Source organism: Sminthopsis crassicaudata, chromosome 3 (assembly GCF_048593235.1).
Source record: "Sminthopsis crassicaudata isolate SCR6 chromosome 3, ASM4859323v1, whole genome shotgun sequence".
Lineage (NCBI taxonomy): Eukaryota > Metazoa > Chordata > Mammalia > Dasyuromorphia > Dasyuridae > Sminthopsis > Sminthopsis crassicaudata.
This window is the reverse complement of record NC_133619.1, coordinates 79005746-79032212: the sequence shown is the minus strand read 5'-3', so window position 1 is coordinate 79032212 and position 26467 is coordinate 79005746. Positions and strand designations below refer to the sequence as shown.

The 26467-nt window shown below is 33.9% G+C and overlaps 1 protein-coding gene and 1 long non-coding RNA gene across 6 annotated transcripts in view; both read left to right on the top strand.

Annotated features, from left to right (window-relative positions):
* The window catches only part of PARD3B (par-3 family cell polarity regulator beta), a 1277739-nt gene that overhangs the window by 213613 nt on the left and 1037659 nt on the right, over window positions 1-26467 (top strand). The window lies entirely within an intron of this gene.
* On the top strand, window positions 489-24497 carry LOC141560557 (uncharacterized). Its single transcript, XR_012487745.1, has 4 exons — window positions 489-6528; window positions 8210-8275; window positions 21855-21955; window positions 22956-24497. It is a non-coding gene; the product is annotated as an uncharacterized LOC141560557 (long non-coding RNA).

Genomic DNA, 26467 nt, shown 5'->3' with positions numbered 1-26467 from the left:
TATATTGTAACACATGTAAAATGTATGGTATTGCCTGTCGTCGGGGGGAGGGAATAGAAGGAGGGGGGGTAATTTGGAAAAATGAATACAAGGGAATAAAAAAAAAAAGAAATGAATGTGGTATAATATAAAAATTTAAATGAATTTGTAGGTATGACTCAATTTCCTTTTATTTAGCTTTTTGCAATAGTTTTAATAAAAATGAAATATTTTAAATAAAAATAGTTTAATAAAATATGTTAATAAAATATTGCATAGATTCAAACATTGCTTAATTCCCTAATATTTTTGTGAAGTTAAAAAAACAGAACATTTAAAAATGTTACAATGTTTTCCTGAACTTCAGTTTGTTTTCTTGTAGGTAGTTTTATTTTCCTATTAATTTCACAACTTCACAATTAACAATTGACAGTATTGGTCTTCTTTAAAAAAAAAAAATCTATCCTTGCTTTTTTATTCACTTTACTAACAAAGTAGATTCCCTCCCCCCCACCCATTATATAGAACTATTCAATAGGATCCAATTTGGATGTTTGATCAAGTCATGAATCTGTATTGTAAATAAATGTGTTCAGCTTATTGAACTGATTAGAACTTTTATTTTCAGTGTTTTATGAAATAACTGATGAAGAAATCTTCTTTATATAGTAGGTACTACTTAGAGGCTCAGAAAGTTGCCTGGGACATTTGAAAGGTCAGATGATTTGTCCATAGTCACATTTTCAGAGTGTTTTAGAGCAGGCCTTAAACCAAATCAAGGTCTAGAAATAATAATAATAATTATAATAATAGTATCTAATAATAATGGTGACAATGATGAGGTGTGTTAGTCTATGGAAAAGCATAGTGAGAAGTGTCTTCATTGTGTGAACACTGCACTATTTGAACTTAAGTATAGAATTATTAACATATTTCAAGAAAAGAAAAAAGATTAAGGACTTTGAGCTTGCACCTGAGGAATCCATGAAACTAATAGATGAATATGGTATCTTGATCTCTTCCAGCTATTGATTGAGCAGAAAGGTTTCAAAGAAAGGGCTGTGACAGAATATTTTGAAAATTAAAGGTATTTTGAAATCAAAGTTGAATGAGGACACATTTTTTGTTGTTTAGTTGTATTAGTACTATTTCTGACCCTATTTGGGGGTTTTCTTGGCAAAGATACTAAAGTAGTTAAACATTTCCTTCTCTGGAACTTTTTTATAGGTCAGGAACTGAAGCAAATAGGATTAAGTGCTTACCCTAGGGTGATACAGCTAGAAAGTGTCAAAGGCCAAGATTTAAACTCAGGAAGGTAAATTTTTTTGATTCCAAACCTATTGTTCAATCCATTGCTCCACCTTGCTACCATGGGGAGCATATTTAATTCTATACAATTGCCAAATATACAAAAACATTTTTAATATATACTTTCAGAACTGCCAAGTAGATGATGAAAAATTTGGTAAGTTACCTAACCCTCCCAATAAACAAACAAAAAACCTATGAAATATTAATAAAACAGTATCATTCTGAAGTAGTTATGAAAAAGATGAACATTTTCTTCATCATAAAGATGGAAGCGGATTGATAATCTTCATGTTCATGATAAATAGGTGGAAATGTAAATAAATCATTTTAGAATTCATTGATTGCTTTATTTAGCAAAAGCTGATAAATATCTACCACTGAATTTCTCAAATATAAGCAAAAGTGGTTACATTCAAATTCCATGATTAGAATCAAAAGGACTCCCATGGGTAATCACCACATGAAGTCAGCCAATATGTTAATAAACATCAAGCAAATGGCTCATTCATGCAGATCGTTTTGTGGAATCAAACATGACCAAGTCATTTGCCATCAGAAATTAAGAATAGGATTATTCTACCAAAACCTAAATTTGGAGATCAATGTAAGGAAGATAGAGAAAGTATAACATCTCCCTGTAGACTATAATAATATAGTACATACGACCTAATTATTAAGCTTATTCATTAAAAACTTATTCTCTTTTACAAACGATCCTACCTACTGTACAGACTTGTCAGATTACAAATATCCCTACTATGTACAAGAAAACAGAAACAACATTATCATTAAAGACTATTTTGGCAATCAATTGGATATAACAATCTATTAAAATTAAGAATTTTTTGCTAGATAATTTTTATTAGATATTAGCAATATATTCATTATTTCTTAATTACACGGGAGAAAAACTTCCAAATAGAGATTTAGCAAAAGAAATTAGAATCATATGGGAACAGAATGAGGTGTACATCATTCCTATTGCCCTATGAGCTATTCAAGTTGTACTAAAGATACTTTCAGTGAGCTTATAGAAATTTAGCTTAAATCCTAATGCTTTCATTCATTTTTACTTGTTATTTTGTTCACTTGTTCACTTGTGTGGTAACCCATAGAAATCAATAATAGAAGGATAGTGAATCACCTCAACACCATTTGTATCTAAATACTTTTGAAAAAATAAGAACTAGATGGTTAAAAAAAAAATTTAAAAAGCTGATTTATATAGCACCTTAAAGGTTTCCAAAGACTTTACATACATACCCACCAGCTGCTCTACATTGGACCAAACTCCATCATGTCCCCAGGAAACTTCATCACCAGGAAACTCATCATCCTGTGTGATGACATAAGCTTTGTACCCATACATCATTCATCCCCCTCAGTACTCTCTGTCCCTCTAATTGGACAAGGAACAAAAAACTTCTTGCAAAGCCTTCATTTAAATAAGAATCCCAGGCTATCCATATTTTTTATTTCCCACAGAGTACACTCTATTGGACTGGATTCCTTATGCCCTTATTTGATATCTTTCCTGATCCTCCTTTCCATCTTTCTTCATTCTCCATCCCTGCTTTTTAGCTTCTTTTTATATATTGTATTTTCCCATTGGCTTGTAAGCTCCCTAAGGGCAGGTGACCTTTTCCATGTTTTTATCTCCAGATCTTAATAAAGTACATGGCGCATAATAGGCAGTAATTTTTTTTTGACTGACATTCACTTTGACCTTCACAACAATTTTTAAAAATAGATAACATTACTATAGTAATCCCATTTTATAATAAGGAAACTGGGTTTCAGAGAATTTTAGATATTTTTCTTATGATTCTGGAATAAATCAGTGTCTGAGTCAAAATTTGAACCCATATCTTGTAAGCTCATTGTAAGTGTTTTATACACTATACTACTACTTTCCAAAAAGAAAGGGGGTATGCGATATAAACCCATAGCTACTCTTAATATTTGATTCCCAAACCCTGATATTCTTTCATATGGAAGCAGAATGTTTTAATTAAACAACAAAAATAAGTTGAATTGAAAATGAAATCCTTCATAATTGTTGACTTACCTCTTTTTTTACTCTCTTTTAAATGTTAGGGTTATTGAAATCATGTTTTGTCCCAACTCCACTCAAGCACATTTTGACTAAAGTTCTACCACCTAGTGCAAAGGAATTATTCATTTGCATTTGAAATTCATGGCATCAAACTAGAACCTGATTCCATGTATTTGGTATTTTGTTTCACTATCAACTCAGTGTCTGCTCTTAACAATGTCATCTGGTCCAACAAGAATTATAGCACAAAAATGATACAGAGTATATAGAGCCCTGAATCAGAAGACAGAGTACTTAGATTTAAATCTTGGATCTGCCTTTACTGTGTTTGTAGGCATATCACTTGACTTCACTGGGCATCAGCTTCCTCATATGTAAAATAAAGCATTGGACCTCTGGTGTCTTCCTCTTTCTGTGATCTTATAAGAGTTGATTTTTCCATTGATATAGATCACAGTCATTCATGCATCCTTAGTCTGTGAATTGCTTTCATATTTCTCTGTATTAGTGTAATACTTTGGTTATCCACTTGTTATCTTTTATCCTCACCACATGATTAGTACATCTTAACAATTCATGATCATTTCAAGAAATTGGAAAAAAGAAGTGAGTCAAAAATTCACATATTCCTGTTTATGACATGCCTTTGGATGAGTAGGCTTTTAGATTAGACCATTGTTATACATACTTTTTTCTTCCTCTCTCTTGTCCTTCCTCTTTCCCTCCCTCTGTTCCTTCCTCTCTCTCTCTTCTCTCTCATTGCATCTTTAGTTATGTAGATCCAAAATGAAGAGAAGAGTGGGTTGAAAAATCTTGGGAAAATGATTTATACCAGGAATGCAGGGCTGGTTCAATATTAGGAAAACTATTAGAATAATTGACTATATCACTAACCAAATTAACAAAAACCATATGATTATCTCAGTAGATGCAGAAAAAGCATTTGATAAAATCCACTAGATTGTATAGGAATAAATGGACTTTTCCTTAAAATGGTCAGTAGCATCTATTTAAAACCATCAGCATGTATCATATGAAATGGGGATAAACTGGAACCATTCCCAATAAGATTAGGGGTGAAACAAGGTTACTCATGATCACCATTACTATTCAATATTGCATTAGAAATGCTAGTTTTGGCAGTAAGAGAAGAAAAAGAGATGAAAGGAATTAGAGTAGGTAATGAGGAAACCAAATTATCATTCTTTGCAGATGATATGATGGTATACTTAGAGTAGTGGTCCTCAAACTTTTTAAATAGGGGACCAGTTCACTGCCCCTCAGACTGTTGGAGGGCCAGACTATAGTAAAAACAAAAACTCACACTCTGTCTCTGCCCCTCAGCCCATTTGCCATGACCTGGTGGGCCGCATAAATGTCCTCAGCGAGCCACATCTGGCCCACGAGCCATAGTTTGAGAACCCCTGACTTGGAACCCTAGAATATCAACTAAAAACCTTTTAGAAGCAATCCACAACTTTAGCAAAGTTTCAGAATACAAAATAAATCCACATAAATCATTAGCATTCTTATATATCACTAACAAAATCCAACAGCAAGACATAAAAAGAGAAATTCCATTTAAAATAACTGTCAATAGGATAAAACATTTGGGAATCTATCTGCCAAGGGAGCAAAACTAGAAAACACTTTCCATACAAATAAAGTCAGATCTAAACAATTGGGAAAATATCAAGTGCTCTTGGATAGGTTGAGTGAATATAAAAAAGATGACAATACTACCTAAACTAATCTTTTTAATGCTATACCAATCAAACTGCCAAGAAACTATTTTACTAACCTAGAAAAAAATTTGGAAGAATAAAATGTCAAGAATTTCAAGGGAATTAATGAAAAAAAAAAAAAAAAGCTAATGAAAGTGGCCTAACTGTATCAGATCTAAAACTATATTATAAACCAGCAGTCATCAGAACCATTTGGTACTGTTAAAGAAATAGACTAGTTGATCAGTGGAATAGGTTTGGTTCACAGAACAAAATAGTCAATGACTATAGAAATCTATTATTTGACAAACCTAAAGACCCCAGCTTTTGGGATAATAATTCACTATTTGACAAAAACTGCTGGGGAAATTGGAAATTAGTATGGCAGAAACTAGGCATAGACCTACACCTAACACCAAATACCAAGATAAAGTTGAAATGGGTTCATGATCTAGACATAAATGATATTATAAACACATTAGAAAAACAGGATAATTTACCTCTCAGATCTGTGGAGGAGGAACACTATTATTTTTTAGAGATGCTATTTGGTTATATATCTTGGAACACTACAACCTCTAAGGAATAAAAATTGAAGATGTAGGACAATCAAAGGACAAACAGTCCATATCTGTATTTAATTATGTATGATAATAGGTTCTTCAGAGACCCAGATACATTGCTTTTTAATTCTGAGATAGTTCATTTTATAATAAGCAAAATTTCTTTAGTAACTGGAATAAGTCCTTCTCTAGGAATAAGAAATTTAAAATTGTTAATGTTTTCCATAGAGATTTTACTTTACTTGGATATAATTTTTAAGACAAAAATGAAGATCCTACATAACACAACTAACCTTTATATTTTTAAATATAGATTCTGTGCTTCTCTTAGATTACTTGAATAACCACTGTTGATTTCATCACCAGTATCCCTGCTGTCTAATCTACATTCTCGCTTCCCTGTTATGAGAGAAGTTAATGGTCTCAGGCTTCATCCTAATAGTAGTTTTAGTTTAGCTATGGGAAGAAGGGGGACTTTCCATTAGTTGTTTCTCCAGTAAAATCCTGCTCTTATGCCTGATCTTTATGGAGGCAATCATAGATAATTGAAGTGCTTTGTTGATAAGAGAGTAAGCTCTGGAAGCAAGCAAGGAAGGGAGGGAAGGAGGCAGAGAGGAAGGAGGAAGATGCATAGTAGATAATAGTAAACAATCACACTGAGATATAAAAGGGAGGTATCTAAAAATTAATTTTGCTACAGATGAAACTATCAAGAATGCTGGATTTGGAGTCAGGAAGACCTGTGTGTGAATCTTCCTTCAGAGAGAAGGCAATTTGCAGAAGATGAAACTTTAGCTGACACTTGAAGGAGACTGGAGCCAAGTTTTTCATTGTTTGTTTCATTGGATTATGTAGGATGGAGAGGGGCATAAGTTATTTGTAAGAAGACCAAAAGGTAGGATAAAATTATGACTAGCTTTAGGAAGACATTGGAATTGTTTGAATTGGAGGTTGACATAGGCATTTGGAAGATCAATTTGACATCATGTTGAGGATAGGAGAGGGAAGAGACTTGAAGTCATGAAAGCCCACCATTGGGGTCCTTCAGTAGAGGCCAGGGTTGCATTGATGAATGCCTATCCCAGGGGAGTGGTGGCAATATCAAGAAAAAGAAGTCATCCTCAACTCTTGTTGTGTTATATTTTATTATAGGAAGAGATAAGGGTAAAAAAAGAAATTTTCTATTTAAAAAAAAAAAAAAAAAACTTTAAAGTCTCCCTCATGTTTATGATAAAACTGTCATAGACATAGACCTTTCTGTATGTATACATGCTTTTACATATGGAATATTGATTTATTAAACTGATAAGTGATTTTATCTTACTTAGGATTCTTTCTGAAAAGCTGTGTAGTAATTCCTGTCAGTTGTTCAAATCAGAATCAGAGCTAGAAATGATTGTGGGAATATATATGACTTTTGAAAAAAATATATTGGTTGATGTTTTTATGTAGTGAAATATGATTCCCTAGTTTAGAAGACAGGGTTAAAGGATCAAAGGAAAGGGAAAAATATTTTAAGAGAATGAATAAAGTTGATGAAGCACAACTCCCAATTTTTGCATATTTATTCAAGTATTAAATAATATTCACTTTGGTCAAACATTTCTACAACTATAAAAACTATAATTTTTTTTTAAAAAAAGGTTCCATCATTTAAATCCTTTGGAAAGAGTGCATTTAATTGGTTAGATATTACATTTTTAAAAATGAAGTATTGGTTTTTGCTTGGCAAAAACTTTTTTTGCTTTTGGTAATAATTCTTTAAAATTCAACCAATCTTAAAACCTCTCATCATTGATTCTTCCCTAATTTCTTTTTCCTTACCCAAATACTAGTTATCTTACTGACTGACCCAAATGTCCAGTCAGATGTAAAGTCACATTATCATTATTTCCATATTACTTCATATGTCTCCTCCTATTTCCATTACTATTGCCCCCCTAGTTCATGCTCTTGTTAACTCTTTTCTGAACTATAATAATATTTCTGTCCATTATATGTGTGAATAATAGATTTAAGTGTTCCATTCCTCAGATTTTATTATGTCTCTTCTCTGATTGACTGTCTTACATGCCTACCAACTTTAAAAGTTCAGACTCTTCATCTTGGCATTCAAAACCTTCACAGTCTGGGTCTAACATACATTTATAGTCTTTTCTTTCACTATTTTCTATGATTTAAACTCTTGCCAAACTATTCTATTTATTTTTCCTGGTACATGACTAGTTCTTCTACTCATGCCTTTTTGCTGAATACATAATACGTTTTTTCATATTTATGCTTATTGAAATTTTTCTTCTTCTATAAGTTTCCAACTCAAACACCATTCTCCCCTACATAAGGCTTCCCTAATGCTTATGATCAGAAGTCAACCCTCCAACCTTTGAACTCTTTATCGCTTTTCTAGCTCTTTTATTTCAGTTGCTTACACAATCTTCTCTTCCCTTGGTACATGATTGTAAATTACTTGAAGATAAGGATATTGGCTTCTTTATCATTTCCTCAGAGTCTAGTATCATGCTTTATACATAGGTGCTTGTTGTATTGAATAAAAATAGAATTGTTTGTCTCCCCAGGACAGTGAAGAGAATACCAGGGAGGGGAGGAATATTGGCAGAGCAAAATAGCTGTTTATACATATTGTGAGTAATCAGAAAGTTCATATAACTAGATTCCTTATTTAGTAAGTGGGAGGAGGGAGAAGAGAAGGGGAATGGAAAGGGGCTTACTGTACTCTATTAGGAACAGATGACAAGTGAACAAGGTAATGTGGCATTTAGGATCCTATTTTAAAAATTCATTGAAGAAAAACTATGACAGTTTCCCACACTTTTTTGTAATCCACTGGAGATTATGCTGGACTTTTAATCAGAAAACAAATTTAAATCTTTGTTCTATTAAAATGGTCAAGGCATTTAACTTTAAACACACTAAAAATATTCCATTCTTTTAACTTGATTTAAAGTATGTATTGAGTATTATTAAGGGATAACTTCAAAAAATATTGAATGATCATTATCATTTGTAATATTAAAATTTCATTTAAAATATTTTTTATTGAAAATTAGTCACTAAGCATTTGCTAAGATCTTACAGTGTTCCATGCATTATTATAAGCACTGAGGATACAAAGAGAAACCCTCATGCTTTCAAGGAGAGGAAGAGCTTACAGAGTAGTGGTGGATATAATACACGAACATCTATGTACAAAGCTGCATACAGGATAAATTGGGAATAATCAAAAGAATAAAGGCATTATAATTAATTTGGACAATGAAAGGCTGCCTGTATAAGGGAGAATTTCACTTTGGACTTAAAGAAAATCATAGAAGCCAAGAGATAAAGATGAGGAAGGCATATGAGGAATGACAGTGTCCAGAGTTGGGAGCAATAAAGTGTTTTATTCAAGAAATAGCAAGGTAGATGGTACTCTTGGACTGATGGGAGGTGAGTATAAAATATAAGAAGACTGAGAAAGTCTTAGCAAAGACCTGTTGTATTCTGGGAAAATCACTTTTTCAGCTTAGTAGAGGATGGATTAGAATAGAAGGAAACTTATGACTGGCAGATCAACCAACAGGTTCTTGAGATGAGAGATTGTACCCAAATGGTAACAGAGGAGAAAAGGAGGAATATTGGAGAGATATTGCAAAGATAAAATGGACATGCCTTGGCAACAAAATGGACATGGGGAAAGTAAGAGAGAATGAGGAATAGATAAATTGAGAATGACATGTAGATGGTGGTACCTTCTACAATAATAGAGAAGTTTGCAAATAGAGTGGCTTTTGGGAGAAAGAGTGTGAGTTCAGTTGTGCACTTGTTGAGTTCCGGTTGTCTATAGGATACAAGTTTGAAATTAGGCAGTGAGTATTTGAGACTACAGGTCAGCAGAGAGTTTAGGGTTGGATCAGTGGATTTGAGAATCATCATTCTAGAGGTAATAATGGAATCCAGTGGATGATAAGGAAATCTTTGAAATGAGGATAATTATATCACCTGCCTTCCTCCCAGAGTTGTTGTATCAAATGAGATAATATTATGAGTATCTGCATAGAACAGGAGAAATCAAATATGTGGCCCACTACTACCTAGAGTAAAATATAATTGGAAAATGCTTAACAAAATATAAATACAATAGAACATAGATAAAGATATAATGTGGTTTTCTAAGTCAATATGCAACTAATAAAAATACATACAATATAAGGACCCTCATTTTTATTTGACTTTGAGACCACTGATACAGTAGAAGAAGAGAAAGGGGTCCCATGAAGAGTACCCATAGTTAGTGGGCATACCATTGATAAAGATCTAACAAAAGATATGACTAAGCAGTAGTCAGATAGATAGGAAGAAACCTGGGAGAGATTATTGTCTTAAAACCCTAGAGATAATAGAGAATCAAGGAAAAAGAGGATGATCAAAAGTTTCAGAAGCTATAAAAAGGTCAAGAAAACTGAGGATAGAAAAAAAAGTCATTGTATGTGGCAATTAAAAGCTCATTGATAATTTTGGAGAGAGCCATTTCAGTTGAATGATAACATTAGAAACCATAATGTAAATCATTGGTGTCAAATCCATGATAGGCTACATTTAAGGTACATATCAACTTAGAGAATCCCAAATTATTATCATCTATGTATTTTTGTGTTTTTATTTATTTTCTCAAATGTTTAACTGTTACATTTTGATATGATTTTAGCAGTACTTGAAAGCTAGTTTGACATCTTTGTTGCAGATAGTTGAAGAGAGTGAGAAGAAAGAAGTAAAGGAGATACCTACATTTGGCTTTCTTAAGGAGTTTATCCTAAAAAAGGCAAGGGACATATGGAGGGGATAGCTTGGATGGATGGATGAAGTGAAGGACTTTTGAGGAGGGGTTAGATATGAGCATGTTTATAGGCAACAATGGAAACTCTCAGGAACTAAAAAAAAAAAAATACTAGGTAGTGTTTATAATAGTGCTTACTATGTGCCAGTCATTATGTTAAACATTTTATATTAATCTCATATGTTACTTACAACAACTCTGTGGAGGTGAAATTGTGTATCATGCTCTAGGTGAAAACACTGAGGCAAACAGGGATTATGTGACAGAATCAAACAGATAGTAAGTTTGAAGCCATAATTGAATTTGGTTCAAATCTGGTCCTGTATTCACTGTATCACCTACCTGCCTTAAAACAAATCAAAACAAACAAACAAAAAACCCAAACCTATTCAACTATTCTTAGTAATGGGCATTAAAAGATATGACATCAAATACTTCATAATTTTCATATTTCATAGCCATATTGAGAATTTTTGAGTCTTGACATCTTTTTGGACAGGGATGGATTCTTCATAAAAATTATTTTTTTTTCTTTTTAAAGCAAATATCTGAGATCCAGAAATGTCTCTAAGATTCACTCTAGCTCTCAAATTCTATGATATATTTATATATGTTTTATCTTCCAGATTATTGGATTATATAGAATAATAGTTTTAGAATCCTTCCATGGTTCCATAGCTAATATGTGATTGATGCAGGGAAAAAAAAAGTATCTTCAAAATCTAACAGATGAGCAAGCAGTTCAGGGGCCAAGTGACTTGAAATATATTTCCATACATTCATGAAAATGAGGTTAATCTACAGAATAGGCAGAAAATATAGTATTTGAAGGACTTTGATCATCATAGAATAGGAAATTCAAGTTCTCAATGTCTTATCTCTTTAAACTATAAATCATCTGCTGATGTAATTCATTTTTATGCCACATGTGGAATTATGTATTTCTTACATGAAAAATGACCAAGTCATTTTGATGAATGACATTTCTGAGACATCAGTCATTTATGGCCAGCCATGTCAACTTGTAGCTTCATAAATTTGTCTGTCCCATTGAATGTTTATATATCAGGAATCCATTCTTTATGAATGCAATAAAATGAATGATCATATAATCTTATCTCCAAATACATGGAAATAATATCCCAGTATTAATTATAGAAAAGGGGAATCTTTTTTGGTCAAAAAATGGTCTTATTTTGTTAGTTGGTATTTTAATGGAAATTTTTATATTTATAAGACTATATTTTCTAGAAAAAAATAGTAACAATTAACATTTTGTTATCAGTAATGAATTAAGGCAACCTTTTGCATAGTTTGGTAGTGAACACAACGTTTTAATTTTTAAAAACAACAACTAAGCATTCAAGATTCCATTTGATTTTAAAGAAAATTTTGAGAAATGGTTTTTGCCTTTTTTAAGTTCTGAAATCATCTCCCTTAACCCCCTTTTTAATAAATGGAAATACTTGCATCATAGTTGTTAAATGATTTTGTTGTGGTGAAACATTTTTACAGTGGTTTTCATTTTTGTTTCTTCCCTCCTTTTTTGACCCCTTAAATCCAAGATACACATTCAATTGGCCCTAAAGGGAAAGCCACAAATATGAGATAAACTCCTTTTCTTCTCATCTGCCTCCTTTTCCTTCTTTTTCCTTCCTTCTTCCATTCTTCTCTTTTTCCTTCTCCTCCAGAATTCTGGATTTGGAGCCAGGAGATCTAGGTTGGAATTCCTGCTCAAACACTGGCTGGCTGACCATAGCCAATCACTTAACTTAGAGTCTCAATTTTCTCATCCATGAAATGGCATTATTGTACTACCTACCTCAAAACTTCCTTGTGAGGAAAGCCCTTGTCATTACCCCCAGACATGTTGCCTTTGTATTCCTTGATTTTATCATATAATAATTTAGGGTCATCTATGGGGTCCACTTCCTTTACATAAAGTTATTTAAATTTATTGTAGGAATTACAATATTAGTCCAAAACGGTGGTATAGGATAAACTCTAAATAGCTGCTGTTACTAATACTGCTTTTCAGCAAGATTATGAAATCTTGAGATATATTTTCTCAAAGTATTTCTACTTTGAAACCTTGGTACTTTTTTTGGGAATAAAATTAACTGATGTTGAATAACTCAGTTCTAAATGAGATGAGGTGAGATCTCTCAAGACAATTGTGAAAATCGAGTAAGACTTCATCTACTTTAAGGTAGGAGTAGGCCTGAAGGTCCTTGAGCATTGACTCAAGGGCATACTTGAGTTCCTTTCCTGCCATATTCCCATGACATCATTTTCTTCCTCCTTCAATCAAATATGGGCAACTATGCACTTATTGGCCAAGTTTGATTTCTTGGTAGTTACCATGTTTAGAATGTAAGACCTCAACCAATGAGGATGATGGTCAGTGGTGGGAGGGGTATTTGTGTTAAGGACTTTCTAAAGTATAAAACCTGTCCAAAAAGGTGCCTCCTCCTTTTGATTGCTTGCTGGACAGGAGGGACACCCACTTTTTGTGAGAATGTGCAATAAACATTTGTTTTATTCCTAAAGATCTCTCTAGCTTTTTATTAAATGGTGACCACTCACCAGTCTGAGCCACACAGTTTTGGGGGCTCATCTGGGATCACATGACTTGGTGAGTAGGTGAACTCTTGGGTGCTAGCGGGATGGCATCCTGCTCTGATTTAGGCAGCCCACCAGCATCCAAGGGTTTCTTCTTGCTCCCCAAGATAAAATGGGTCCTTAATTCAATTAATCCCACCCAGGCCCTACAAGGGGGCTATTTGCATCACTAAGGAAGGAATTCAAAGGGATATCCAAAATTACCCTGTTCCAGAGCCCAAACCCTCAAGTCCTAAATTGTATCCCTTAATAGAAGTTCCCTTGTTTAGGGAGATATAGGTTACGTGAATGTTCCCTGCAGTGCCACAGAAGTGAGGTCCTTTAAGAAGGAAATGAGGCCCTAATCTTTTTACTTATGGAGAACTTTTGTCTATTTTGAATTTTTTCTTCCCTCAAGAGGAGAGGGGACTAATTAGAGCAACAGCTATGAAGGAGTAGGATAGGAGACACTCTCTAGCAGCAGGAGTTATCCTACCTGATCAGAAATACTCTTTAGTAGATCCAAATTGGGATCACAGTAACTCCATACATCAGGGAAGTATGAGGGATCTTAGAGAACTGATAATTATGGGAATTCAAAATGCAGTGCCAAAGGCACAGACCAGTGTATGACCAGATATCAGTAGAAAGTTAACAGAAAGTAGAAGGGTGGAAAATAATAAGAATCTTTCCAATCTATTAGAGGAGGTCACCAAGGTGTATGTTAGGAGAGATGATGATAAACCAACACACAAAACCAAAATCTTAGTACAGACAGTACAGGGAATTGCAAAGAATGCAGAAAAAAAACCAACAGGACAAAGCCCCAAAGAAAGGAGACAAATGTTCAGGAAGGGACAGGAAGCTTGCTGTTCCTGACACTAGAAAGCCTTTGAGGTATAGGGGATGTCAAAAAGTAGGGCATATATAAAAAGACTGCCCCCAGCAGAGGATGGAACAGCAGATATGTTCCCTTGTTAAGCTTGAGGACTATTAGGGGAATCAGGAATTCTTGAAAGACTCCCACCCAGAACTCTTGGGACCCCACCAGGAGACTCTTATGCTCTTAAAAGACCACGGGGGGGGGGGGGGGGGGGGGGATCAAGATCTTCAGTGACGTGTTTGCCTGAAGGGATTAAATTATCTAAGGAGATCTGGTGATTTCTGGGATTAAAGGAGAAATTTTCTTGTATATGGGAAAAAGAGAAACATTGGGCAGATTTCTGCTCCTCTCAGAAGCAGGAGTAAACTTGTTGGGGAGAGAGTTAATAACTAAACTAGAAATTATGTTGATTCCACATGGACTCAGCATATACCCCAATAGAATGGCACTCATGAACAAAGAAGAGCAGAGTAGGATAAACTCTAAGATTTCAGTGGGATCTGACAATTCAGGCAGAGCAGACAAAGTCCAGATAAAAATCACATTGAAAGACCCTAGGGAGTTGGTAAAAGTCAAACAATATCCAATTTCACTAGGAGGAAGGAGAGGTTTACAGCCTGTGATATAAGGCTTATTGAGAAATGGACTAATCGAATCCTGAATTTCACCCTTCAACATATTCCATATTTCCCATCAAGAAAGAGGATGGGAAATATAGGTTAGTTCAGGATCTAAGGGAGATTAACAAAATCATGTTAGTTCTCACCCTGTGGTTCCAGACCCATATACCATTCTGGGCCAGATTCCTAGTTCTGCTAAGTGGTTCAGTGTATTGGATCTGAAGGATGCATTCTGGCACTGCCCTTTAAAGGAGAGTAGTAGAAACCTATTTGCTTTCCAATGGAAAGATTCAGAGAATGGAAGGAAGCAACAAATGAGGTGGTGTCTCTTGCCCCAAGGCTATACTTAGTCCCTGAATTTTTTTGGTCAAATCCTTGAAAATTGCCTGGGAGATTTCCAACAAGTAATGAGAACTTGAGTGTTACAGTATGTAGATGATCTACTAGTAGGGGAGGATTCAAGGAAACACACCATAATTGTACCATTGATCTATTAAATTTCCTGGGAGGATTGGGGGTTAGAGTATCAAGAGAATTGCAGTTTGTGGAGAGGGAGATGAAAAATTTAAGCCATTTAATTAGTGAAGGCAGCAAGAGATTGGACCCTGCCAGAATTGAGGGCACAAACCCAAACCTAAGACAAAGAAAGACCCCAGGAGATTGGGTTTGATCCAATCCTGGAAGGATAAGAAGCTGACTCTGTAATTGGACAGACACTACCAGGTGATATTGACCTCAGACACTGCAATTTGGACCCAGGAACAAGGCTGGACACACCAAACCAGAACAAAAGTACCTGTGGCACCACCTTTATCAGAGTGAACAGTTGAAGATAAGGGAGACATCAAATTACATTTGAGGAGGGGGCACCTCCACTGAATGAGAATACAATCTCTGAACCCAGTGCATTGTAATTGTCTATATTATCACTCCTGTTATTATTTTTTAAATTACTTTGGGCCTCTTCACTTGTTTGGGAGCTGATATTTTTTCCCCTATGTTGTAAAAATTTGAAGAGATCTCAGTGTACAAATAAGAGGGGGGGACCGAACAAGATGAGGTGAGATCTCTCAAGATTTTTTAATGTGAAAATCAAGTAAGTCTTCATCTACTTCAGAGTTGGAGTAGGCCTGAAGGTCCTTGAGCATTGACTCAAGGACATACTTAAGTTCCTTTCCTGCCATACTCCCATGACATCATTTTCTCCCTACTTCAATCAAATATGGGCAACTATGTACTTATTGACCAAGTTCAATTTCTTGGGTAGTTCCCGCATTTAGAATGTAAACCCCTCAGCCAATGAGCATGATGGTCAGTGGTGGGAGGGGTGTGTACAATAAACTTCTGTTTTATTCCTAAAGATCTCTCCAGCTTTTTTTAAAATGGTGACCACTTACCATTCTGAGCCATGAAGATTTATAATAGCTGTTCAATCACTTAATAAAGAAGAATTGAACTCTCAGGTGGATTTCAAGGAAAGGGCTTTTGAAATAGTAAAGAACTATGTAAATGTGAGCTATCATTATAATTAATAATAATTTATTTTAGAATATAAAAGAAATACTTTAAGGAAGTACCCCTCCCCCATTTTATCATCAAGTTAATTCAACAAACATTTATTGCTTTCTATGGTAGCTATAAACTTAAGTGCCCAGAGGGAAAGGCAGTTTCTAGTCAAGGAATTTACATTCTAATGCAGGAAGACAAGAAATAAAGTAAAGCAAAAAGAGTAAGAGAAATCTGTTCCTGAATGGTAAAGTCCAGATGAGTCAGAAATGGAACCCAAAAAGGAATGAGGACATAGCTACCTTGTGAAGACCAGGGACAGGAAAATGTACAAGCTGAGGAGGTTGGAGAGTCAGTAAACTTCCAGGGGGACATAGTGACACAGAGAAGAAAAAACCTAGAAAGTCACAAGTAGGGCCCAGATAGATGAATGAAGATTTTAGTCTTAGATCTTGTTTAGATTTTGTAGCTTTTACTTTGTGCTGTTTTTAAAATTACACATTTTTAAGTTAAATGTCACCAATATTGCAAAGGTGGGTTTTCTAAACACAAATTTAAATAATTACTACAAAGGGGTGGGAAAAGAAGATCCCATGTTGAAAAGCATCTATGTGTAAATATATGTATATATAAACTTACATATACATACACATACATTACTATTTATTAAACATACTCACACATATATGTATATAAATAGTATAATTAGATATATTCATGTATATAATATGTATTCTTATAAGTCCTCAAATTATAAACAAGTAACTTGTTCTCTAGTTGTTTTGAGATTTCATCAAAAATTATACAGCTAAAAATAAATGAGATATTGGTTTGACTATTTCATAGCTTAACTTCTTTTTTTTTCTCTAATAGTATTTTATTTTTCCAAATACATGCAAAGATAATTTTCAACATTTACTTTTGCAAAAACTTATGTTCCAATTTTTTCTTCCTTTCTCTTTTACATCTCCCTTCCCAACATAACATAGCAAGCAATCCCATATAGGTTAAACATGTACATTTCTTTTAAACATATTTCCATATTCATTATATTTATTCTCCCTATGCAAGAAAAATCAGATCAGAAGGGAAAAACCAGGAGAAAGAAATAAAAACAAGCCAACAAACAACAAGAAGTTAAAATACTATCCTTTGATCTATATTCAGTCTCCATAGTTCTCTCCTTGGATCTGCATGGCACTTTCCATCCCAAGTCCACTGGAATTGCCTTGAATCACCTCATTGTTGAAAAGGACCAAATGTATCACAATTGATCATGACATAATTTTTTACAATGTTCTCTTGGTTCTACTCACTTCACTCAGTATCACTTCATGTAAATCTTCCCAGGCTTTTCTGAAATCAGAATTAAAGCACAATAATATTCCATAACATTCATATACCATAACTTTTTCAGCCACTCCCCAGCTGATGGGCATCCACTCAGTTTCCAGTTTCTTGCCACTACAAAAAGGGCTGCTACAAACAGTTTTGCACATGTGGGTATTTTCTCCTTTTTTATGATCTCTTTGGGATATAGGCCCAGTAGAGACACTGCTAGATCAAAGGGTATGCACAGATTTATAGCCCTTGGGGCATAGTTCTAGATTGCTTTCCAGAATTATTGGATCATTCACAACTCCTCCAGCAATGCATTACTATCCGAGTTTTCCCACATTCCCTCCAACATTTAGCATTAATTTTTTTCCTGTTATCTTAGTTAATGTGAGAAGTGTGAAATTGTACCTTAAAGTTCGTATAACTTCTTAATTTCTAGTAAATTGCTATTATATATATATATATATATATATATATATATATATATATATATATATATATATATATATATATATATATATATATATGTTGTGTGCATATAACAAATATATATGTGTATAGAAAATAGAGGCAGAAAAGAGATGGGGGGAGAAAGAGAGGGTGAAAGCGGCAAATAGAGAGACAGAGAGATGGAGAGAGGAGAGAGAAAATGAACCAAGTATTGTCCAGATTTACACTTTAAATCATTAATAAAAAACTGTGTTAAAAAAATGTCAAATAAAATGGCTCTATAGCACACAGGATAGGTATCTATGCAATGTGACAAGATTTTTCGATCATTTAATTATTCCACTAAAATCCAAAGTATATTAAAATAATAATTCACAATTGAATCATAGTTTAATGAGATGTTCTAGCCCTCTTTGAAGAAGCATGAATGGCAAAACCTTTAATATTTACTCCAGTAAAGCTTTTAGGCTTGTAATTTACTTGATATGTTTGGGTTTTTTTCTTAAATTTTCAGGTTTGTTTAGTGTTTGTGATTCATGACTTAAAAAGTATTTTTGCCTCAGTTGGCATAAGGAGGTTTATTTCAAAGACTGTAAACATAATTGGGGTAATCAATTTTGATATTAAATGTTAAGATTATGGCTTTGTTCTAAACCATAGAACAAAATGAAAATAAATGAATTTAGCCAGTAGTTATTTTTAAACAACATTTTTGGGGATTTAAAATTTATTTTGTTTATGCAAAAAAAGTTTTTGTGTGGAGTTTTGCATAATTTAATATTATTCCAAATTTACTTTGTGTATTTTAACCCATGATTCTGCTTCATGATTAGCTGAAGATTTAGAATGCCATAGGCTAGAAGTTAATCAATGAGAAATATAAACCAATATCTCTGTTATTGTTTTTCAACAGTATAATTTCTGATGTAATATCAAAACAATTAACAAGCTACTTAACTGATCATGATTTTAAGATTTAATTCAAGAACATCTTAATACACACATACACACACACACATTTCACTGGCATGGAATGAATCTGCTAGGAAATTGCTTTATGCAAATTTTCCCCCCAAAAGAAAGAAAATACTAATTGAACCTTCCTCTGTGCTATAAAACTTAGAACTTAGGAAATTCAGCTATTTGAATACAAATACATTTTCATTAACTAATTGATTACTATGGCAGAAGGTCTCTTAAAAAACAATTGCCTCTGAGAAGAAAATTCTCACTATATCTCTTTCTCTTTTTACTGTCCTAAAAAACCAACAAACCTATAGCTGGTGGGTGATGCACTAGGCTTGAAATCAGGAAGACCAAGAACATTTGAGAAGTGCTGGCCTATACAAAGAGTTACAAAATGTGTAATTCCAGGTCTGAGGAACTTTCATTAAGCCAGATTGGCTAGAGCTGGGGTGTCATGAAGGGCAATATCATAGAATGACTTGGGAAAGTAGATAGGAGAGTAATTGGGAAGCACTTGAAATACCCAGTCAAGGAGTTTCTTTTTTTATTCTTGAGGCAAGAGGGCACTATTAAAGTTTCTGAAAGTAAGTAGTGACATAGGCAGACTAATGCTTTAGGAGGATTATTTTTACAGTGTGGAAATTGGTAAGTAGAGGCTAGAAACATGGAGAATGATTAACAGTAGCCTCTAATTAAAACCTTTAGCTAATTTTCTCCCTGTAGTCTCTTTGTCCTCAGAGCAATGTCTATGATAAAACAAATAACATATCTCTTAAGTAAGTACTATATGATAGGCATTATGAAAGGCCTTTTTTTTCCAAAAGAGGGTTCTTGCCTCCAGGACCAATCGTTTTGGAATATAGGACAGTCAACCAATTAAGTAGTGCTCTTAGATGCAAAGGCAATTTCCTTTTCACCAGAGGCAGCATGTATATTTTTTTTTTCCTCCTAATTTGACTCAAAGTTAGAAAATCCTGGAAATTCCCCTTAATTTTGTAAAGGGAACTTACAGACTAAATACATTGCAAGAGGACTTTGCCAAATAAATCACATAACAGTTGTGTGTTTGGCTCATCACTGTTTTTCTCCCCTTGGGGCCATAAAATGCCTTGTGTCTCCCTATATCAATAGACTGAGCCAGTACAAGTGATGAATTCATTTCTTCCTAACTCTGTCTTCCTTCTACCTAACAACATTCCTGCCACTGTGTATCTATGGTCAGCTCTACAAATTCTCTTTAGATTGCAGTCTGCAGCTTAAAATACCTATGCCTTCTCAGGGCAAAGTAAGAATGATGCTCACAAATGAGCACCATTCCTGTTATTATTCTTATCATAAGTAACCTCTTCATCTTTCTTATTACTAATCTTACTGTATTCTTCTCTTTGTTGGACTAATATGTGCTACTTGTTTTGAAATACTCCTTTTGTAAACCTGGATTGTTTCACAACCCCTTCAATTTGATTTAATTTAAAATTTTTTTAAAATAAATTAGGTTTAATACATAACTTTTAGAGATAGTTTGACATTTAGTAAATTTTTACTAAACATATATATGGTAGAATTTAGTAGACATTGAGAAGGATATAAAAGAAGCCTACAATAGGTTCCTCTAAATATAAGAGAGCCTATTTTAGTTCTATAAACTAAAAGTTTATAATCTCAATGAGATAAGACATTTCACTTAATACCTAGCATTCCTATAGCACTTTAGTATTGGCACAATATTCTTTGTTTTGTTTGTTTATTTATTTATTTATTTAGGAACACATTGTTTTATGAATTTTGTTGTGAGAGAAAAATCAGAATAAAAGGGAAAAAATCATTCTGGATGTAAAAAGCATTTTCTATCCAAAGTTTTTTAGAATTGCCTTGGATTACTGAACCAGTCAGAAGAACCAAGTAATTGTAGTTGATCATTGCACATTCTTGCTGTTACCGTGCACAATCTGTCCCTGGTACTGTTTCACTCAGCATCAGTTCATGTAAATTACTCCAGGCCTTTCTAAAATCAGCTTGTTCATCATTTTTTATAAAACAATAATATTATATTACCTTCACTTAGCATAAATTGTTCAGTCATTTCCTGAGTGATGGCCATCCACTAATTTTCCAACTCTTTGCTACCATAAAAAAAAAAAAGAGCTGCTATAACATTTTTTGCACATATGAGTCTTTCCCTCTTTTATGACCTTTTTGGTTTATAGACCAGTGAATGGCACTGCTGGATCATAGGGTATGCACAGTTTTATAGTCCTTTGGGCATAGTACCAAATTGTTTTCCAGAATGTTTGATTTATTTCACAACTCCACCAACAATGTATTAGTGTCCTAGTTTTCCCACATCCCTCCAACATTTATCATTATTTTTTCCTCTCATCTAAGCCATTCTGAGAGGTGTGAGGTAGTGTTGCATAGTACACTTTGAATCTTTACAGTAACCCTGTGATATTATCCCCATTTCACAGACGAAGAAAGTAAGGCTAAAAGAGGTTAACTAAATTGTCCAGAGTTATAAAACTAATAAATGTCTGAGGCAGGTTTCAAAAGAAGGTCTTCCTGAATTTAAGACTAGCAACTTGCCAAGCTGCCTCTTACTTAAATGATCAGTTATTATTTCTGGTGAAAAGGCTAAAAAAAATTAGAGAAGAACATTGGAAGAATAGTAATTTGACTTAGACCTTTAAGTCTGTTTGATTTGTGCAGGCAAATAGGACAGGGAATGGAATTAGAAGCTTACCCAGAAAGAAAAGAATGAGATTTCTTTTTACAGAAGTCTTGTTGTTCCCTTGTTTTCTATAATCATTGGTGAATACATTTTTATTGGCATTTGATCTGGATGAAAAGCTGTTTATTTTAGAAATCATTGTAAGAAATTATGAAGGTAGTTTGAGAGACCATGCTTAAAGAAATTTTTCTAAGAGAAAGAAATAGATTTCAAAAATAATCATTCTTAAGAAGCAGCATTATTTTCCATATCTGTTACTAGATGTGAACATCTCTTCCCCACCCTTTTTTTATAGGAATTCTGCCTTCTCTACTAAATTAAGAAAGAAGTATGATCAAACCTGTGACCATAAAAAATAATTAAGAGAAAGACTACAAAAATGAAACTGGTATCATGGTATTGTACTTGTTTTTGAAATATCATACTTGCTATTTTCTTATTCTGATTTTTTTCATCTGACCTAATCTTTAAAGATTCATCAAGTGTTTAAGCATTTCCTATGAGCTATCTTTCCAGAGAATAATAATGATGATGATAGCAATTATATAATCCAAGTACTTTACAAATATTTCATTTTATGATTCTAACAATGCTAGAAAGTAGATGCTTTTATTTTCTCCACTTTACAAATAAGAAGACTTAGGAAGTTCGAAATTTAGTAGCACTCTTCTTATCTGTTAGGTGAAAAGTTGTTTGTTTCTGCCCTCCTCCCCAAGCTGCAGTGTTTGACTTAATGCCAGTCTGGGAGTAAGGGACTGCTCAGTAAAGTCTGGTATGCTGGATCTTTTAGATTCCAGCTGCATTTCAAGGCCCTTATGGTGACATCCATTTTGATTTACTCTAGCCTGAATTTTTATACCCACCTGGAGAGCTACCTAAAAGCAACTGATTCAGGATATGTGGTTAATAGAATAAATTGTCTAAAATAAGGATGATTTGGGATTGGTCTGCACCTGATGGATGCTCTCAGATCTTCTCATTCTAGAGTTGGTAACATTCTAGTCACCTTTTTAGTGTTTTCTAAGTTGCAATACTATGAAGAAAGCTTAAATATGAAAAATATTTAGCACCCATTTCTAACCTACTTCATTTTCAAAATTTTCTTTTTAGAGAGAATCAAAGATTTAGATTTAGAGTTGGAAAGAATTTCAAAAGTTACATAGTCTATCTCCCATGTTTTATGGAGGAAGAAATTGGGGTGCCTGAGTGATCTTCTCAAGATCACAGAAGTAAGAATAAGCAATAGGAACACAGATCATCTCAGTATTGAAATATGATAAATAGCAGCAATTTTTATCTGTCCTTAACATCATGTGAGGGAGAAAAGTCAGTAACCTTGAGGCAGTTTCACCTCATGTTTGCCAAATAAGTTTTACTCAAAGTTTGCTTTCACTAGGATGCGCACATAAGAATGAAGGATAACACCTGGATTCTTAAAGAACTTTTCCATATGGTCACCTCTGCAAGTATATGGAAGTCAGCAGAAGAAATACTTCAAGGACAAGTTTGAGGCAGGGATCTGAAGCATCGTCACAGAACCATTGACATCTGGGAAGTGACAGTGGCTGACAGACCATGTTGGCCTAAACAGAAATAGGAATGGCCTGGCTCCGTTGGAACACAAATGTCACGCTGACTTTGAGGCACCGAAGTAGAACAGCAAATAGTGGCAGCCTGTGCAAACAGTGGCTATTATCATTTACTAAAGGACAGATTGAATGTGGCAAGGACTTCAGGTCGCCTCTCAGCCTATCCAGCCTGTCTTGTACACCTGAGAAGTGCTCTTGTCAGCAAGAGCAGATTTCAGGGAGAAGAGGTATGGAGGTGTGTGTTTATTCACATGTGTGAATGTTGCATGATGACATTTGCAATATTTTGAAATTAAAGGTTGCTCTAATAGGGAAGAATAATTCAGTGTCAGTATACTTGGGAGTTTGTAAATATGTTTTTGTTTTCATGAGGCAATGTGGTGTGGTCTAAAAAGTTCTTAATTTGATGTCAGAGCATCTGAATTCAAATTCTAGTTCTACTTTCTGCCTATGTCACCTTGGGAAAGTTATTTAACCCTATAGATTTACATATGGAAGCTATCATTGAGTCCAGTATTGTCTATATATAAGGAAACTCAGGCACAAAAACCAACTTGATCAAGGTCATAATAATGATATTATTGATCGGGCTAATAAGATTTGAATCCAAGTTTTTCTGACTATTAAGTTCAGGTGCATATATACTACATTTTCTCCAGCATGCTTCTTTCAAATCATGAACAGTTGGGTTATGAGATCATATATAAAGCTCTTTCTGCCTCTAAATCAGTGATCTTATGTATTAATAGAATTGATGTTAGTTGGAACATGCCCTGGGACCACTCCCTGTTCTTATTAGTGTGTCTATTGTTTCATACCTATCAGAAGAGGTACAAGAAGTCAGGAGCTTAGAATCAGATCATCCCAGTGGAAATCTCAGCCCTTCTACTCACAACATATATGATTTTGGTTGGCAAGTCACTTAAAATTCCCAAAGCCTTGGTTTTCTCATCTGAACTAAATAACCTCTGCTTAATATGTTATCATCTGCCCATCCTCACTCCCACCTCACATCTATTATTCCCTTGTAAGTTCTTTAGGCAGAAGCTGTTTTTAAAACAGTGATTGCAAATATTTTTTTTAATTGGTAGTAGTTTGTGTACATATTTAATAAAGTGCTGAGTTGAATGAAAAATCTAGCATGTTTTATGCAACAGTCTTGGTAAACAATGCATTTAAGTTATTTCGGGGGTCTTATTGTGTACTTGATTTATTCTCCCATAGTGAAAAATGTTAGCAAGTTGTAATTTGCTAGTTTAGCAGTTATTGACAGTTATATACCAAGTATGTATTTCTGCAGATTTTCAAGAATTTTGTTTTCTGAAAATAAATGTAATTTGAAAATGGAATGCCAGAAGGAGTGAAAATCTATATTCTCCAGATCTTATCCTATGTTAAATCAAGATAACATTATTACTGTATTTCCATTCTATCCTCCCCCAGCTACCAAATTTAGCTAGAATTCCATTGATGTGGAACTATGATGCACAGATGCTCTTAGAAAAGAATAAAAATCTATAGTCAATATTTTCTTTAAAATTACAACAAAGAGTAAATATGTAAATTATATTTGAAATAATTTGTATATCTGATATCATTTAGTTAATTTTTGTTAGTTTTTTTTAAAACATATACATAGATAATTTTCAACATTCACCTTTGTAAAACTTTGTGTATTTTGTTCCTTTCCTTTCCCTCACCCCATTTCCTAGAGAGTAAGTAATCCAATATGTTAAACATGTGCAATTTTTCTATACACATTTCTATAATTCTCATGCTGCACAAGAAAAATCAGATCAAAAAGGAAAACAAAATGCAAGCAAGCAACAATTAAAAAAAAAAAAGGTGAAAATACTATGTTGTGATTCACACTCAGTCCCCATAGACCTCTATCTGGGTACAAATGACTCTCTTCATAAGAAGACCATTGGAATAGGACTCAATCACCCTGTTGTAGAAAAAGAACCACATCTATCAGAATTATTCATTGTATAATCTTGCTGTTGCCATGTACAATAATCTCCTGGTTCTCATTACTTCACTTAGCATCAGCTCATGTCAGTCTCTCCAAGCCTCTCTGAAATCATCCTGCTGATCATTTCTTTTAGGATAATATTCTGTAACATTCATATACCATAACTTATTCAGCGATTCTCTCATTGATGGACATTCACTTAGTTTCAAGTTTATTACTATTACAAGAAAGGCTGCAACAAACATTTTTTGCACATGTGGGTCCTTTTCCATTTTTTATGATTCCTTTGGCGTACAGACCCAATAGAAACACTGCTAAATCAAAGGGTGTGCAGTTTAATAACCTTTTGGGTATAATTCCAATTTGCTCTCTAGAATGTTTGGATCAGTTCCCAACTTCACCAACAATGTATTAGTGCCCCAGTTTTCCCATATTCCTTCCAACATTCATCATTATCTTTTCCTATCACCTTAGTCAACCTGAGAGATATGTAGTTACTTCAGAGTTGTTTTAATATGAATTTCTCTGATGAAAAATGAGTTAAAATATTTTTTTCATTTGACTCTAAATGGTTTTAATTTCTTCATCTGACAAATTGTTCATATCCTTTGACAATTTATCAGTTGCAGAATGGCTTAAAGTCTTATAAATTTGAGTAAATTATATATTTTAGAAATGAGGCCTTTATCAGAACCCTATGACATTTTCTTTGGTTTGGGTCTTTCCATCATGTCCTATTTAACATTACACTGCATTTTCCATTTACATTACACCTCCTCCATATACCTACTCAAGTAAATTTTAAAATTCCCTCAGAATAAGAGCTCTTGAACCTGAGAACTGCAAACAATTGTAGGTAGAGGATAGGGTATTCAACTGAGGGAAGAATTAATCCAAATATTACTTCACAAAAAAAGAGTAGAGTGAAATATTGTTGAAAAGGGTAGTTGGAACCATATTGTGAAGAGCTGTTAATGCTAGGCTGAGAAGTTTACATGGAAAGTTTTTGATAGGGGAGTAATACTATCTGACCTATGCCCTATATTATTTTGACAGTGTAGAGTATGGAGTGCCGAGTGGAATGTTCTTTCTCTGGATACATATGACACTTTCTATAACAAATCTGTTGAAATTGCCTTGAATCACCTTGTTGTTGAAAAGAGCCAAGTCCATCACAGTTGATCATCACATAATCTTATTGTTATTATGTCCAATGCTCTTTTGGTTCTGCTCACTTCATTTAGCATCAGTTCATGTAAGTCTTTCCAAGCTTTTTTGAAATCAGCCTGCTCATCATTTCATATAGAAATTTCATTACATTCAGATACCATAACTTAATCAGGA